Source organism: Callithrix jacchus, chromosome 3 (genome assembly GCF_049354715.1).
Source record: "Callithrix jacchus isolate 240 chromosome 3, calJac240_pri, whole genome shotgun sequence".
NCBI classification, from domain to species: Eukaryota; Metazoa; Chordata; class Mammalia; order Primates; family Cebidae; genus Callithrix; species Callithrix jacchus.
The window spans coordinates 44,922,567-44,941,016 of record NC_133504.1 but is presented as its reverse complement, the minus strand read 5'-3'; the positions used below and the strand labels follow the sequence as shown (position 1 = coordinate 44,941,016).

At 41.0% G+C, this 18,450-nt stretch overlaps 1 long non-coding RNA gene across 7 annotated transcripts in view; it reads left to right on the top strand.

The window, feature by feature from the left end:
* The window catches only part of LOC103791807 (uncharacterized), a 159,974-nt gene that overhangs the window by 18,333 nt on the left and 123,191 nt on the right, over positions 1 to 18,450 (top strand). For all 7 annotated transcript variants that reach the window (XR_013532859.1, XR_008480372.2, XR_008480371.2 and 4 more), the window contains one exon: positions 1 to 18,450. This exon is cut by the window's left edge. This is a non-coding gene — a long non-coding RNA (uncharacterized LOC103791807).

Genomic DNA, 18,450 nt, shown 5'->3' with positions numbered 1-18,450 from the left:
TCATATATCTGCTATATCAAGGCAATATCTATCTTATGGTTTTGAAGGTAATATGAAGTGTTTGCTCCTCTGCCCTAAGCTCATGGCACTTGCACTGTAGTGAGTGTAGCATTTGTGCCTCCTTTAAGAAACTGTGAACCCCTCAAAGGCAGGGGTCTTATTTTTGTTATCTGTGTAATTTGAGGAATGGATAAATGAATGAATTTATCATTAAACAAATATTTGTTGAGCTCCAAGCAACAGTGCTCAAGACAGATGAGGTCTGTGAGCGCATGGAGCTTACATTTTAGAAACAGAGACAAGCCATAAATGAATAAATGAACAAGGTAATTTCAGACAGTGAGTGCAAAAGAAAAAACTCTCATAAATTCTATCAATGCAAACTTCTTGGCATTTTCTTATAAGGAAAACATACTACATAATTTGACCCTGAGTGCCTTCTCTATGCAACAGATCTCTACAGAGGAATGAAGGATAGACTACAAGGATTTATCTAAATTACTAAACTGTAATGATCTAGTTCTCCAAAATGAGACAAGCAGCAGCATTGCTTAAGTGTTTTAACTTGGCCTGCAATTTGCTAATCAGAGGCTGGAGGTGACATGCCATAAAACTGCACAGGCTTTTAACTGATAGGTTTACAGAAGGTTCACAGCAAATCTGTGCCCTGTAATTGAAAGTTTAAAGGCGCAGATCTCAGCTCATTTGAATAAAAAAGCTCAGTACTCCTTCTAGCTTTTCATTCTTCTAAAAATAGAAGGAAAACATATGTCAGAAGCAATCTGATATAGGTCCATAACCCACAGTGAAGAAAAAAATTGAGAGCTATTGACAACCAAGTCTTTACTTTAGGTAGCCATAGCACTTTTCACATGTAGGTGTGAGTAAGAAAAATTCTTTCTTAAACATATAATGAACAAATTTTGGAGATACTGTTCTACATTGTCTATATGATAAAAAGAGAAACAAACTTAATTAGCCTAGACCAAATTTCACCCTGATGCATATAGATGACTCCCACTGTGATTATTATACAAAAGCCAAGGTGGTATTTGGATCTCAGAATAATGTGTGTTTTTCCAAAGGCAGAAGTTGATCTTTAACACCTATGTATGTAATAATCTCCACCTATGGCTTTCACAAAAACTTACGTTTTAGGGGTTCCTCTGATGGTGGTGGGAACTTCTGGTCCTCTGTGATTAGTTAGTAGTCTGTTGATGGCCAGGAAATGGGACAAATAGCAATTTCCACCATGAAACAGACACATCGTTAACCGGAGTCTACCCCACCAGCGCTTCCCTCCACTAGCATTGCTTGGTTTCTTTCTGATCCCTGTTCTATAGATGCCTGAGCCAAGGAAGGGGTGCAGAAGAAAAATAAGAAGGGCTACTACCTTTCCTCCATAGCCATATTCCTCATGTTTAAAATTCAGCTTCAAAATCCTGGAATGAAAAGCATTGACATTTGGGGAAAGGGGTGTTACCTTTAAGTTTGTATTTAGTCAAATCCCATAAAATAGCAAAAATAAATTACGTATTTATTCTAGGCATCCATAAAAATCATGTAAGAATAAATTATTCCAGAGTGACTTTTCCTCAGAAAGAGCTGGTATACAGTTTCTATCCCTGCCCCTAATGTTTCACTTCAATTTACATTCATGTTACCAGAACACAGCAATCCAAGCAAGACACTGCCCAAGAACTTTAGTTATTATTTCCTTATGTACATACACATGCATTTATGAAGCTGAAGGAAGCACACGCATGCAAATAGACACATAAACACATGATGCTCCATCTCATACAGTACATTCATGTGTGACATGCTAATTTCTAGTAGGTGCCCAGTCAATTGGTTTCACAGCTTAGCTATTCATCGTCAGACAGAGTGTCTGTGTTTCCCCCATGCACTTCTAGTTTGCAGAATAGTGCCAGACTGGCATCTTGTCTTGTGACTTGATAACAGATTCCATTAATAGTGTATCCACTGGGACTAACATCCAGTCCCTCTCAGCAGGAAGAAATCTGGCAATTAGTGCCAGCCCGAAAGACTGCAAGGACTGGGGGCCTTGTATGCCAGGTCATGCATAGGAGGCTGACTGTGAATTCACACCCTCTATATGCACAAGGAATTGCAAAATGGGAGATTTGAAAAGCAAAAAAAGAAAAATGCGGGAGGATACTGGGTAAGAACTTTCCTGATGTCTGCCATCCCCACTTTGTGAAATTGGGGATGAGACAAAATCGTCATTGTTTCACTAGGTTGGGACCATGCCTAGCTCTGAGCTCCATTTATCCCTCAGCACATTGCTAGTTCTCAATGATTATCATTATCATTATTAATGATGGTAATAATTGACAACATGATAAACAACTTGAAAAGAGCTAGTTTCCTGAAGAAAAAAAATAAGTCACTGTAATAATAGCTCTTTTACACAGGAACAAATAGAACATTTGTGTCTTGGTATTTTAAATTATGTCTTTGTTTGCTGAGGCTGGAGGGCACAGGGTGCAATTTTAAACTGAAATAAATGAACAAATGAATTAGCATTAGGAAAAAGGGTACATGTTAATCAAAACCAGCCATTTGGACTTGGGGTCCTTAATTACATGTAGATTTTCGGTCTTGCTTCTTTCTTTCTACTCACACTTGTTCCTGGATTTGCAGAGCTGGCCTTACCCTTAAGAGGAAGAAAATGTTGCTTTATTGGGTGCTGAGGTTTTAGACCATGGCACATAACATAGTTCTTCCGAAGGAAATTCCTTTAACAGAGGTAAAGCATAAAATGCCAATATGCTAAAAGCAAGGACCAAGAAGGACCTGGAGCTCCCGACCCAGCCAGCTTCTCTCTCTGACTTTATTCAGTCACCAGCAGGAAGGAAGACAGATGCGGATCATCAGTCTCTGAAAATTTGAGAGTTAATTAATTTTTTTCCCAGAAGACTTAACAAAGACACTGCTCAATAGTCTTATTGAGAAAAATGTGTGTGTTTCCTTCTACCTCTATCTTAAAACATTTTCCTGCACTTACCTGCAAGAAGAACATATTTAGCTTGGTCAATACTTTCAATTAAACTGGAGCTAGAAAAAAACTAACATTTCTTGCAATGTAAAACAATTGCTCCAGCTTTTCCACCCCAGTCTTTCTGTAATTTATGATGACATCTAATATTGGAATTAGAACTCAACTATGATCTATGAAACTTGACTGTATTTCTTTTTGAAGTGGTTTGGCATGAATGTATTTGTGCAACTGAACTCATTTGTTTTAAAAGATGGCAGAGTAGACTTTACCTAGGAAATCCCTTAGAGTTCTAAATACACATTCTCTGGGGTATGCATGTATTTTCAGGGTCTGGTAAGAAAGATAGGAATCCATTTTGACTAAGAAAGCCTTTCTTGAAATATCAGCTTGGTAGATAAAGTGTCAACTTGGTGGAAGTAATAATAATAAAGATGATAATATCTCCTTGGAAAACAGATTGAGCAACATTTCATCCCCTTTTTTTTTCCTGCAGAACACCAGGGGCCAGCTGTACTGAATCTTCAGATCATGAATTTACATTGCTCCCTGATGCCTCATTTGGTTGGGCATCTTTAAGTCCCTAAAAGCAACTCACACATGCTTGGAGAACCATTGTCCCAGCCTCTGTTTCAAGCTTTATCATTGATTCCTCATCACCTTTAACTATACAATCGGAAAACTTCTTGTCCTGCTCTTAAGGCTGAGTTCCATCTTGGTGACCTAGTTTGTTTCCTCTCGGAGCCACTATGCACAGTTTCTGAATGTGGAGAAGTCTTTTCTAGATCTCCTGCATGTTCTGGCTGAGCTAACAACCCACGTGCAGCTACATCCTCCAACCGCTTCTGCACCTGTGAAGACAGAGAGCATCCCACTTTCTGTGGGAAGGCCTTTGCTTCCTCTGTGTTCTTCCCTGTCTTAGGTAAATACCCTAATGAAGTGTTCCTTGCAGAGTATTGCTGTTCATTTCTTCAAGGTACCATAAAAAACTGCCACAAACTGGGTTGCCTTACACAAGAGAAACTTATTATTGTACAGTTCTGGAGGCCAGAAGTCCAACATCAAGGCATCAGCACAGTTGGTTCCTGCTGGAGTGTCCCAGGAAGAACTTATTTCTTGTCTCTCCTGGCTTCTGCTGTTTGCTGGCAAGCCTTGACATTCCTTGGCCTGTGGCAGCTTAACTCCCACCTTTGCCTACTTCTTCACATTAGAGCCTCCCATTCGTGTCTGTGTCTCTTATCCTCTTCTTATAAGGACACCAGTCATGTTGGATTAGGGCCTCACCCTAATCTGGTGTGACTTCATCTTAATTGATTACATCTGCCAGGACCCTATTTCCTGATATCACCAACAATGAGAGGTTTGTTGGTGATATCAGTTTGCAAGCTAGGAAGAGAAGTCTCCAGTGTGGACCAAAGGTGCTCTCTTTTTGAAGAGGGGAAGGGAAACAGGTTGGGTTAAGTGCCCCACAGAGTCTGTATTAGACAATAGAGTCATACATATTCAGCAGGTTCGGGAGGGAAGCTATGTTTATTTATGAGGGGAGCTGAGCACATGTGTGATGGGTAAATGCATATGTGACATACATCCCATGTTCACTTTAGGAAGGGGTTTTAGATTAAAATGAGGTAAAATTTGACTCCATGTCAAAAGGTGAACTATAGGATGCAATGACAGTTTGTGCACAGCCTCGATAAGCTGACTGAAACTGGTGTAAGGTCAGCAATTGCTTATCAGAAGAGAATGTTTTTAAGGCTGGACCTGCTGTACAATCAGAGTTGTAGTGGTCTGGGTTATAAACCAGAGCCCATAGTGAGGGACTGTGTTAAGGGAAGAAACTTCTCTTCCCAGGTCCACGAGGGGCATGGTTTCAAAGGCAGGAGCTTCCCAGTGCCATGCCTCCATCCACGCCCCATCTGGGAACATAAAGATCTTTGAACATAAAGTTCTTTGTCTAACTTTCCTGCTGGCGGGCTAGGGGGAAAATCCAGGTGAGCTGCTTTGTTCCAAAAGCTCTGGGAGGAGGGGGCTCTGTTGCAGACCAAGCAGCCAATCCGGTATCAGAGTCAAAGATCAATCACTCCAGAGGAAGTTTGAAAGAACTCCTCTCATTAGACGAGAACATGAATGGGGAAGGAATAACTCCAGGGTTAAAATCCTATGCTCCTTACCTATACAGATTCCTTCCTTGGATTCCCTCCCATGGCAGCATGGGAGCTCTCTTTCTCTCTCTCTCTCTCTCTCTTTTTCTCTCTCCCTCTGCCTAATAAATCACTCTCTCCTAAACTCCTTGGGTCCACGATATTTATTCCAATGGTAAGCTCACCATGCCTCTGGGGCCCCTTTCCCCATTCTTGGGGTAAGAGAGGCCAAGTACCTGGAATCCAAACAGGGAGGGAGCTGAGTACATGCTCCACCCAGTTACAATAGCTCCTGTCGTTAGGGAGTTTAGCCGTAGAAATTTAGAAATTAGTCCTTCAAGCCTGGACCTGAACGCTTGACACATGGGAAACTTTGCTTCCTTAATCTTTGGGTCCATCTTGATAAATGGACATCTACTTTGGTCTCTCAGCTCACATTCCATGTAGGTCACATTTACAGGTATTGAGGGTTAGAATTTAAATATATAATTTTGGGGGACACAATTCAATCCATAACAGTATTATCGTCTTTGTTTACACTGTTTGTTTTTCCTTCCCTCATCCCCCCATTGTTAACTTTTTTACTTTATTTTGTAATAGGCTGATGGGTTCATCTTTCCCACTGCCCAGAAAAGCAAATGCACCAAGAACAGCAAGTCTTGCAGCAAAGAAACAGTTTAATTATCACAGGGCCAGCCAAGCAGAAGAACAGAAGACATTGCTCAAATCTGCCCCACTGAGAGCTTAGAGACCAGGGTTTATAAGGTTAATTTGGCAGACAGGGAGCTTTGGAATGGGTGCTATTATTTTGTTGGGGATGAAATCATAACAGTGTCCAAACTGTCTATGCCTATTGAGTTAGTTGCTGGGTGATAGTCACCAGTTAAATCCATTTTTTGGTATGTGTCACCTGGGTCTGGTGGAGTCAGTCAGGATATAAAAGTCTGAAAATTATGTCAGAGACTTATCTTGGGTTTTGACAATAGTGATGTTATCTATAGGAGCCAATTGGGGAAGTCACAAATCTTGTGACCTAGGCTCCATGATTCCTGAGCACTAAGGGATTTCAGAAAGGCAAGCAAGGGAACAATGGCTAGTTATTGTTTATGCTTGTGTCTTCCAGAATGTAGTGCCCTTCCTCAGTCATTATCTTGTGGCCTTTCATTAGTCTTACAAAGGTGGTTTTGGTCCTTGAGCAAGGAGGGAGTTAGTTTCTGGAAAGGACTGAAATCATCTTTATTTTAAAGTTAACAAAAGCAGTTAGCTTGTAAGATTAGAAGCAAAGTGGAGTCAACTATGTCAGATTTCTCTCACTGTCATAATTTTTGCAAAGGCAGTTTCAGTTCTGAGCACTTTGGGACAGTTCTCTATCGACTATATGTATCTCAGCATCTGGTACATTATAGTGTTCAATAAATAATGACTGATGAAAGAATAAGCAAACTATGCCTATTCATAATCACTGAGTTGGGGTTTGGGGGAATGTTGATGTCTGATAGAAAGAAACACCTTAGAGACAGGGGGATCTTGCTTGGGTGTCTAGAGTCCATTATCCTTTGGAATGTTAACTACAATGGGCACAGACACTACAATGCACTTCATAAAACTAGTTCCAGTATTTCAACACACCTGATAGAAATGGCATGTGTATACAGAGAAAGACTGCACAGGCGAACCAAAATGTCAAGTTTCCTTGCACTTAACTTACAGTTTATATGAATGGGAATTGAGAGTGCCTCAGAAAAGCAAAAGCTCAGAGTCTTCTCTATTTGATGGCATCACAAGGTCAATTTGAAGAGGCCAAGCCAGACACTGGGTGGTCTCTTACACAGTGCTAAGTAGAGGGTGGACTGAGCAGAGGGTGAGTGCTCACATTTGCCCTTGGTGTTGCTCTCACTCTCTTCACTTATTTACAGCTAATAGTCTTCTCTGGTCCAAAGCTGGTCCACTGACTCTCCTTTTCTCTTCTTCCTCCTCACTCCCTGACTCTTCCCCAGGCTTTTGTTTGTTTTTATCATCCCCTGCATTACATCTTCTTAAGGAGCAACAAGCCTTATTGCCTTACCTGTCTTGAGGGGAAGGGATAGCTTCTTACTACAGAAGAGCTCCAGCATAGACCCTTAATAAAACGGATATTAGAGGAATTTGGAAAATCCTCTCAATACAGATGCCTGGCTTGTAAAGCTATTGTTTGGCTGCATAATCCTATTTTGCATGTTAGGAGTGAATACCATCCTCCTCCTTTTTCTTTGTTACTTCTCCAATAAATTCTAATCTTCCCCTAGGCAGATGGATACCTTGGGCCTACTAGTACAAAAACCAACAAAAACGCTGATTAAGTAATTCTCAAAATATCTTTTCTAACATACTGAAGTAGTTAGAAGTTACTCAGTGACAAGTGCCAAAGAAGAAATAAACTGAGTGAGACAGCATGAGTAACTTGGTGGGGAATTTACAGAGGACTTTCCAGCCCATTGAACAGCCTTGAAGGGGGAAGAACTTAGCAGGAGGGCCCCAAAGAGACCCTAGTATTCTCTTCATTAAGGCATGGACCACATTTTACCACTGCCTTGACCAGTCAACCACTCAATTTCACTCTGCAGTTCCTCCCATTTACTTCAGACTGTCAGGCATCTTCGAAGTGATTTAAGTCTTGGATAAGGCTTGTGACACTCTCAGAGACCCTTATCTAGTGAGTTTTATAATGTTCTAAAAACCTGGTATTTTTCATGTTGGAACCTGGAGGAGGGAAGAGGAATAACTAGAATCTTATTTTAATGCCATTGTTGGGACTCAGAACACAATATCCCCAGGTATGGCACCTTGGCATGCTGAGTATTTTTGAGCTGAAGAAGACAGGAGAGCTTCAGAAACAAGAAGGTCCTTCTGATCTTCTGCCTTCCTATCTCTCACCCTGCTTTCTTCTCATAAGCAGGTAATATAAACTAGAATTCCTCTCCCCAAAGCAAGCTGTAAGACCTAGAACAAGCCAGGCACAGTGGCTTATTCCTGTAGTCCCAGCACTTTGGAAGGCCAAGGTGGGCAGATCACAATGTCAGATCGAGACCAGCCTGGCCAATATGGTGAAACCCTGTCTCTACTAAAAAAAATACAAAAATTAGCCAGGCATGGTGGTATGTGCCTGTAATCTCAGCTACTCTGGAGGCTGAGGCAGGAGAATCTCTTGAACCCAGGAGGTAGAGGTTGGCAGTGAGCCAAGATCATGCCACTGCACTCCAACCTGGGCAACAGAGCAAGACTCTGTCTCAAACCAAACCAAACCAAACCAAACAAAAAAGACCTAGGACATTCTCCTCCCACCTCCTCCTCCTCAACGGCCTTTAGTTAACAAGTGTCCTGCCCCACACCTGGGGTTGAGGGGAAGGTATGTCTTACAGAGACACAGCAAACAATCTGAACACACAGGGCTTTCTGTGTTCCCCTGAGTTGATTACTATTAGGTCATACTTGCATTTTGTCCAATCATGTTTCCACAACTATTCACTTCTTTCACCAGATGTAGCATAAAAATACACATTTTCCTTAGGTCTTTGGGTCTTTATTTCTGAAGGCTTCTGTGTCACATAAAACTTTGGTTAAATAAATTTGTTATGCTTTTCCCTTGTCAACCTGTCTTTCATTACAGTGTTGTCAGCCATGCCCCTTCTGATGGGTGAGGAAAAGGTATTACTTTTCTCTCCCATACCATGACAGTGGTTGTCAACCTTGGCTATACATTAGAATCACTTGGGGCATTTTAAAGGCATACATACATGTCAGTTAGTAAGAGTCTATTATTAAGTCCTACTATCTGGCAAAGCACTGATCAGGTGTTGAATTCTGGAAGGATTCCTTTTGGATTTCTGTAATCAAATTGAGTCCATGCTAATTCTGTTCCTGGTGTTGGCACTGGCCTGCGTTTGAGAGACATTCTTCAGCCTGTGGTCCTCCTCATCCTTTCGTCTCAGCCCTTGGCATCACAGATTTGACTTTAGCCTGAGGCTGTGCTGCACCCTCAGATAGTTTGGGATAACTGAGTTACCATAAAACCTGCAATGTCATCTCACCCAGCGTCATGATGTCTGAGTGAGCACTAATGCATTGCCCAAGATCATATCATGGATAATGCCTTCTTATTACAGCAGAAAGATGGGAGGTTGAGGATGAGGGCTCAAGGGAGGGCACATCTCTTTACAAGAGATTAGCACTATCTAACAAAGACATCTGCTGTCTCCATGGTATTTGGTAACCTAATGCTTATAGTTTCATTTTGCCCATGGCTGATAGAATTAAGCATAAGATCATTAATCTTATTTCTTGAAATTCGACAGCCTCCCTTTATTCAGATTCCTCAAAATGAGTAGACCAGATGCACTCGGGTTCACTTGGGTGGCATGGCCCATGAGAGTTTCAATTCAGGACAACTGGGATTTCAGATTCCTTATTATGAGTCGGTGAGAAGGAGTCCAACGGGAGCCAAGGAAAGGCACCTAGCAGAAGGCTCCAGGAGAAAAAGGATGTGTGGACTTTCTGAAGTATTGGCTTATTCATTTATTGTTTTCTTCCTCTGTTTCTTGGTTCAAAAAAAACATTTATTGGACACCATTGAGTTGGATAGGGTCTGTGGGTGCTTGTCTCACAGTAGGAGCACCTCCAATATTTATGAAATGAGTAAACAAGATAATGATTTCTAGAAGGAGCTCATCATTAATTGCCTCAACTTATTTCTTATTTCCTAGACATTCTTGTTTGGTCACTTCTGTAATAAACATTGACCAAATTCTCCTGCTTACTGGTCTCTGCAGCTGCCTTTCTTCCTATTTGCTGGAATGGACATTATTTCTGTCTCATTTCTATATTATCTCCACATTAGCCTCTGACTTGTCAATCATAAAATTCACATTTATAAATCCATTTTTATCACTTTTTATCTACTAGGAAAAATTCGGGTCAACTTTAATGTTGTTTACAAAAAAATTATACTCTACTATTTTTTAATCCTATTTTCTATGCTTTTTGCCTAGTTTCTGTCCTTTCTCCATTTCAGAATGAGGGAGCTGAAAAAAAAACACAGAAAAGAATAAGAACTAGTGAAGAACTTTATTTTACAGAAGAATTGAGATGGAGATATCCTGATTTAGTAAGGGCGTTTTTTCCTTTCATTAATTCTAATTCATGCTCTGATTTAGCTGAGATGATAAAGCAAACTGAAGCCAAGCCTGTTACTGTTCGGGTCTCCGGCAGCTTCTTGGCCGGTCTACTTTCTCCTGGATGCCTCGCCGAGGGGCTGGCACACAGTAGGCCCTTGGTACATGTTTATTTAATTACTTGAAGGGAAACAGAGAGGCTTTTAAATCTCAAATTAGTTAAATAAAAAGATTGAAATGGAAATGGGGGAAAAGATTGAAATGGAAATGAGGCTTCAGGGTTCTCGGTGGATCTTGTTTCTCATTCCTGCCTTTTCTCCATTAGCACTGAGAATTGAAAATTGACTGCATTGAATCTCAAATCTGTTAATTGATAAGCCATTTACTTTCCCCAAAAACAGAATCAGTGGTGTTTTTTGATTACTTGACTACTTATCAAACTGATTTATTCAATTTTCAAATTTTTGACTCATTTTTATCTTGCAAGTTTGCTCTTGACTTCTGAATGGTTCAAGTAAATTATCCCTCTAAAACTACAGCAAAGTTGGTAGTAAAGCTTAATGTAACCAAAATAATCTCAATTTATGGAACCCATTTTCCAGTGATGCACGCTTTATGCAATGAAAACAACTGTTCCGGGCTGTAGTTTAAAATCTGCCTTCTTCCCAAGGCAATGGCAGAGGCACCTACATTATTGTCTCAAGCAATTTCCCTCAATGAATTGTCCTTTAAACAACTTCGATTACATGCATTAGTTGGCAGTTCTGTTTCATCAGCTTCTCCATTTCTCACAGTTCTCCTGTTCTCACACATCAAATGGGCATGATTAATCTGAGATTTCCTTCTTTCCTAAAGTTTCCCAACCATTTCCCCCTAGAAGGTTTCCAAGAGCTGCTCAGATTTCTCTCTGAAGATGAGTCTTTCTCTTCTAGATTTCCATTTTTTTCTTTTCTAGATTAGAGATTTGTTGATGTATTTCCTTGGCGGTCAGAATTTGTTACCCAGTGAAAATGTCAACACCTGCGAGTTTCTTCCTAGCTCTGGCAACATTTCCTGAGAACAAGTGGTTGATTCCCATGCTTATAGACTATTATTGTTAATGGAAGTACCCTTGACCCTGACCTGTTCTGTAAAAATAAAATTTTGTTCTATTTTCTCTAATATTTGTATTGGGTCTTGAGCCCAATTATATTTCTTTAGAAAGCTGTGTTTTCTAGTTTTTTTCTTTGATTGTGCATTATCTTTAGCATGAAAACTAACATAACAAAGGATACTCAATTGGCTAAGAGACTGCAGCTCATGATTGTGGATTTTTAACCATACAATCAATGAGTTTAGTTCAGGTTGCATGTCCCAGTGTAATATATGAACTCTGTTGCTTAGAAGCCTGGGATTCACCTGTCGGAATAGCTGAAAGTGAGGAAGGGAATGAAGCAAACAATCAGAGGTAGAGATGGAAGAGCCATAGCCGGATGCCAATTGCCTAAAATAAGAAATCTGTTACAGATTTGACGTATGTGTGACTTTTTCTATTAGCAATCATTGAGCTGCATCTTAGACCGGATTTTTTGTAAACATCCCAATGAAGTTTGAGAGCCCCTCTTTTTCCTCCCTTTCCACAACCCAGGAAAGGGGAAGAAAACAATTTAATACAATAGGTTTTCTTCATCTCCTGCTGATGCAGATGCCTTCGTTTCTCTGCCTCCACCTGTCAAAATGGTGAAAACTTTGTATATGATTGAAAATGAATGTCTATGTTGACTATGAACAAAAGAAAATAAGCAGGCACCTTTCTATCTAAAATTTCAATGAGAACATTGGTCTCAGACACCTACAGCTACCCTGGCAGACCCTGGCTAGTCCTAACCTCTCCACCTCCCAGATGGGAATCTCAGCCAAGTGCTCCAGTTGGCCTGAATTTAATGTGAGGCAGCTCAGAGAGAAGACAAGTGAGTGCGCTGCACAGGCACACCATTTTTTGTTGTTCTTCCAAAAGTGAAATTTCTTTCAAGGAGGCCAAACTGCTCCTCCTCAAACCACTGCAATCCACTAAAATTTTTCCATAGAGTGTATGGGAATATGCCGTAGTTAAAAGACAATGTCACAAGCCAATGGATATCAAACATTGGGGCTGACTGAATAGCTATTATCCAAATCTAGATCCCAACGAGTGACTTTATAGTGCTCCTCTTCTCAGATTTAACCTGCTCCTTTTTCCCCACCCTCTTAGTGCCACAGGCCTTTAATGGATTCTCAATACCTTTTAATACCAATTCAACAACCTAGTGTCTCCAAGAGAAATGTACACATTTATTTATCTGAAAGTGGCCTTTGCATAGGGAAATAGTCTCTTTGATTTAGTTGTAAGGATGACTCACTTTGCAGAAAGCTAGAGGCACCCTTAGGTGAGAAGGGGTAATAAGTAGGGCATCTTGGGGGAGATCCTTTGCAGGCCAGGATGGCCCCACTGCTGGGCAGACTTGAGGTTCTGAGGGGACTTGAGGTCGGGTAAACAAGAATACAGTGCTTACTGCAGCTAGTCAGAAGGGCCAGTGAATTTGAGTATTTCAGATGAGATTCTGCCTTCATGACACTGCATCTTTGTAGGGAGAGACATTCTACAGTTTTTCTTTTAATGAAGATTCTAAAGTGATTTATGATAATTCTGAGATACTCATCTGAAATGGTGTTCTCCGCAGATTAATGATGATGGGAAAAAGTAGTGTGCCCACATCTGTTGAGAATTAAATGCTGCTGGAAAATGTTTGTCATAAATTGTTAATGAGGAATTCACAGAATTGTTCATTCAAATACCCCCAACCCCTTCTATGAACAAAAATAAGCCGACAAAGCACACATGTTGAATTGAGAAAAGATCAGAAGGAAATATGTTCAAATATTCACAGTGCTAATCTAAAAGGATGGGATCCTATTTTCTTTTTTGTACCAGTATGTATTCTAAATTTTCTACAAAGCATGTACAATAAAGTTATTAAAAATTAAACACCATAGTTTGGCTTTTAACACCGCACCTGGTTTTGAGGTCATCCAACAAAACAAAACAGAAATTTCCCAGAACTCTGGAAAGTTAAATGGGGCTCAGACGCATGGAGTCAGGTGGGATGTGATGGCAGGCCAGGCACACGCCTCACCCCTTCCCAGGTGCCCCACTGTGTAGATGGCCATGACAGCAAGCTGCGGCTCAGATAACAAACCAAAGAGAGAGAGAGAGAGGCTTTTATTTGAATTGTCAGCCTTAGCCTTGAGATACAGTGCAAGTGGTTTTAACAGCCAAATCACATCTTTGCGAACAATGTCACAAAGATAGAAAAGGAGCATTATATTTTTTATCTCAAAGATGTCCTGAATAAAGTACACTTGGTTCCAATTTCATCTTGATAGTGCCTCACAGATCACAGTGACAGCTTTTCTGGAAGAATCGCTGATACTGGGTTTACCTTGGTTTTTCTCCACTCGAGGTGGAGAAGCTCTGCATTTTTATTAGCACATACCCAGCACAGACCCATTATTATTATTTACCATTTTAAATGTTTTCTTGGTTCTGATGGATTTCTTAGCTCAGGTAACAGGATGTCCTGGCCTTTAGAGAATGCAGATGGGATGGGTGAGCTTTAGCAAGGATCCCATCTAACTAAGCGCACCACAATATCACCTACCATCTGCTGCAGCATATGCTTAAAAGGCACGGTTTACACACTAAATAGTAAAATTCACGTTTCCGTGGCTCATGTGATCTCCAGTAAAAAATCTTAGCTGTATTTTTAAAGCTATCAGGAACCAAAATAATGACACTTTTTTGCAGGTCTCTGGTGCCTGGAGGGTTTGTTTGCTGAAAAAGGTCCAAGCATCCTGGAAGATCGAGCCCAGCTGCTGGAAAGGACATGTCTGACTTCTCCCTTCTCCCTGGGAGGAGCAGGCCATGGCACACTGAGCATCTAAGTTAAAGGCCCCAAGGAAGGCCACACTGTCAAAAGTCTTGAGTTGATCCTGGAATTTTTAAGGATAGGTCCTGTTTGGTTTGGGGCTTTACCTTGACCAGAGGCCAAGAGAAGAAATACAGGAAAGTACAAGACAGGGCTGTGCCACTCCTGAGAGGGACACTATTGAAAGTGATGTCAGACTGCAGACAAGAACAAAGGAAAAACCACAAGCACAGTCTCCATGGAGGTCCGTCACGCCAAGAGCCTGAGACAACATCTTGTTGCCTTTACTTTTTCAGGGAAATCTGACAAAGGCAGAGGAGGAAAAGAAAAACAGAGAAGAGGATCAGAAGAAGGATGGAAGAGGGAGTCTCACAGGCCTCTCCAAGTAAGCTGGGAATTGTTGAGCACAGAAATAGTGCTCTATGGCGCTACTGCTCCCAGCTCCCAGAACGATGTTGGGTTAGCAAGAGGAAGGGTGATTAGAGGAGAGACAGGGTGACACGCTCCCCCACTAACAATGTGTACACATTGAGCAGCAGACACATTACACCTTCTGTTGACTCAGGAACCCTTTCATTCTAACGTGGGTTCTTACTTGTCCCAAAGTGCCAACATTTCTGAGCTATCTTTTAAGATTTTCACTGACAGACCAGGCATGGTGGCTCATGCCTGTAATCCCAGCCCTTTAGGAGGCTGAGGTGGGAGCATTGCTTGAACCTAGGAGTTTAAGACCAGCCTGGGCAACAAAGCAAAACCCCTGTATTTAAAAAAATACAAAAAAATAAAAAATAACTGGGTGTAGTGGCAGGTGCCTATTGTCCCAGCTACTTAGGAGGCTGAGATGAAAAGATTGCTTGAGCCCAATAAGCTAGCATCATGCCACTGAATTCCATCCTGGGCAACAGAACTAGACTCTGTCTCTTAAAAAAAAAAAAGATTTTCATTGATGCCCGTTAAGTTTTGGTGGGTGAATGATGTATATAATACTGCTCTGGACCTAGTGAGGAGAGGACCATATCTACCTAAATTGGCCATATGAATCTTTGGAAGCATCTTAATCCTGTTGTCCGCATCCTATTTTGTATACTTGCAAAAGATATCCAGAATCTGACCATATTGTATCAACCACTCATTGGCTACCACCTTGATCCAAGGGTAGCAGCCAAACTTCCCCACCTACATTTACCCTAAAGCCTTCTGACTGGTCTCTCCGCTTTTATTTTTGCCCTTTAGCCCACCCCAGCTATTCCAGACAAAGTATACAGTGATGCTTTGAAAACATTGGCCATGTCAAGTCACCTATGCCCTGCATCACTGTAGGATACAGCCCCTGACCTCTCTGACCTCATCCGCTGCCCTCCACTCAGTCACATGGCAGGCTCGCTTCCACCTCAGGATCTTTGCTTTTACAGTTTTCTCTGCTTGGAAAGCTCATCTAGATATTGGCACTCATCACGTCTTTGCTTAAATGTCTCCTTTCCAGCAAGGTCTGCCCTAATTCTCTTTAGAATTGCACCCCTGGCCTACTTTCCCTGGCTCTTTTTCACTTGATTTTTCTCTAGAGCACCCAGCAGTTCTCACCTGGAAAATATGTCATTTACTTATTTTGCTTCCTGTCCATGTTCCCAGTACACTAGAGTAGAAGCTCCATGAAGAGATTTAAATCTGTGTTGTTCACAGTTGTATCCTCAGTACCTAGAAAGGTGTTTTACATTTAGTAGGCACTCAAAAATATCTGTGAATTGAATTTGCTTAATGCTTCCAGAAGTCTTGTGGGCAGCTTTCTTATGTACAGTTTTATATATTTAAAGGTCATGCCTGATTGAAACAAGAAAAACATTTGTAAAATTTTACACACACTATCTTAGGCTGTTCAGCAGTCTGTATATGAAATAGGCTGTAAGTGGCAGCCAAGTGTCCTGTAGATGGAAATCCACACATCACCCACGGTGGCTCGTGCCTGTAATCCCCATGATTTGGGAGGTTGAGGGAAGGATTGCTTGAGGCCAGGAGTTTGAGACCAGCCTGGGGAAAATAGCAAGACTATCTCCACAAAAATTAAAAAAAAAAAAATTAGCCAGGCATGGTGGCACACACCTGTAGACCTAACTACTTAGGAGGCTTAGGTAGGAGGATCACTCGAGACCAGGAGTTTAAAGCTGTAGTAAGCTATGATTGCAGCAATACACTCCAGCCTGGGTGACAGGAGAGACCCTTTATCAAGAAGAAAGAACTCTACACAAGAGAACCTTCTAAGTCCTTGATGTTCCTTCTCAAATGAAGTTTTAGTTCATTGGATGAGGAAAGTGTATCCGTCTTATCATTATCTAGTTTGCATCTGGTGCAAGAAAAATGTTATTGTCTCTCCAATAATTCTTTCTAACAGATCACTTTGGAATATCCTAAATTATCTTAAAATGAAATAAAATAAAGAAACATGAAATGTAGATTTAATGCCAGATTTACCCAAGCCCATCTGTATACTTGTTTATTTTTCAAGAGGCTTGTTTCATTAGAAATTTGGACATAAATGATGAAAGCTTATTGGATTGTTTTTGGTTATGTAGTTGAAAATGGCTGTGGTGGGACAACAGCTTTAGAGGCCTTTCAAGGGTATTATCCAGTATCTTTTTCTGATCTTGTTTACATATACCAGTCCTATTGGCTAAACATACATAATTATTCTCTTGACTTTTCTTTGCGAATTGATATTGCTATTGAAAATAACATCCCTGAAGACAGAGCAAGGTAATATTCATTTTTTAAAAAGCTATCTTATTATGTTTACCTTGCTGTTAAGTGTATTTCTTATTTAGCCTAGAAGTGCTGTAGTGTGGCAAAATATTGTAACTCACATAATGATTGTAATTTAAAAATGAAAACCACTAGGTATCTTTTCTTCTTTGCTTTAGTTTTGCTGGCTGTATGATGGTTTTGGCTCTATCTGTAAACATACATAAAATGAATAACAGTAAATGAATTACAGAGCTATAATTCCATTGAGGGTTCTGGAAACAGCTTTTAGCCTCAAGAGCCAAGCTCTTACAGTCTGTATCAAATCAGAATTGCAAGACAGAATTATAGCTTTATTACTCAAGGTTTGCTTGTTGTTAATTTTATCGAGGACATAAAAGCTAATATAAAGCATCTGTCGCATCCTTGACCCTTTAAGAAAACTGTATCCATGGCAGCTGATATCAGGTAGGAGGAGGAGGCCCCGAATCCTCACAGGGTATCATGAGAGAGAGAGAGAGAGAGAGATGCCTTGTTCCTTGAATATCTCTTTGACACTAGAGAGAGAGAGAGAGAGAGAGAGAGAGAGAGAGAGATGCCTTGTTCCTTGAATATCTCTTTGACACTAGATCCCTGTAGTGGGAGGGTTGGGATGAATTTCAATCTGTTCAATCAACACGTAGTTATTGAGCTCACACTGTTGGCAGGTCCTGTTCTAGATGCTGGGGTTATAGCAGTGAACAAATCAGGCAGAATCCTTCCTGCCCTTTTGGAGTACTTATAACTACAACTAAATCAGTACATGTGACAACCCATTTCACACAAAACCAGCTAAGAAAAGATAGTTTAGGAGGATTAGGGCCTTCAGAGCTGGGGTGGGAGTGTGTTCTTTTAAATAGAATGGGTAAGAAAGACTTCACTGATCAAACGTAATTTGGGCAGAGACTCCAAGGAACAGTCTTGATGCAGATTTCTGGGGGGAAAGCCCCCCCGGACACAGAAGGCAGCCAGTGTAAAAGCCTGAGACAGAAGGCTTGGCAGAGGGGGCGGCAGGGCTAGCATGAACAAGTCAAGTGGGTGGAAAGGGAGTGATGGGGGAATGGGGACCTGTGATTAGGACTGGATCATAGATGGCTTTCTGGGTCAAGGGAAGGTCTTGGGATCCTCTGAGAAGAATAGGAAGCCATCATAGAGTTTCAAGCAGAGAAATTACATTTCAAGACGATCATTCTGGCTGCTGCATAGAAGACACACAATTGGGAGACAAGGGTTTAAATAGGAGAGTAGTTAGGCCACTGTAAAAATCAAGGCAATAGATCAGAGTGGCTTGGGAGAAGTGGCAGGTGGAGGTGTTAAGGTGGATTCTACTTTTGGTTACACGCTGAAGCTAAAGCCAACAGAATTTGCTGACAGATTGGATGTGGGATCACTTCACAGTCTCATTTCCCTGGAACTGCTACAAG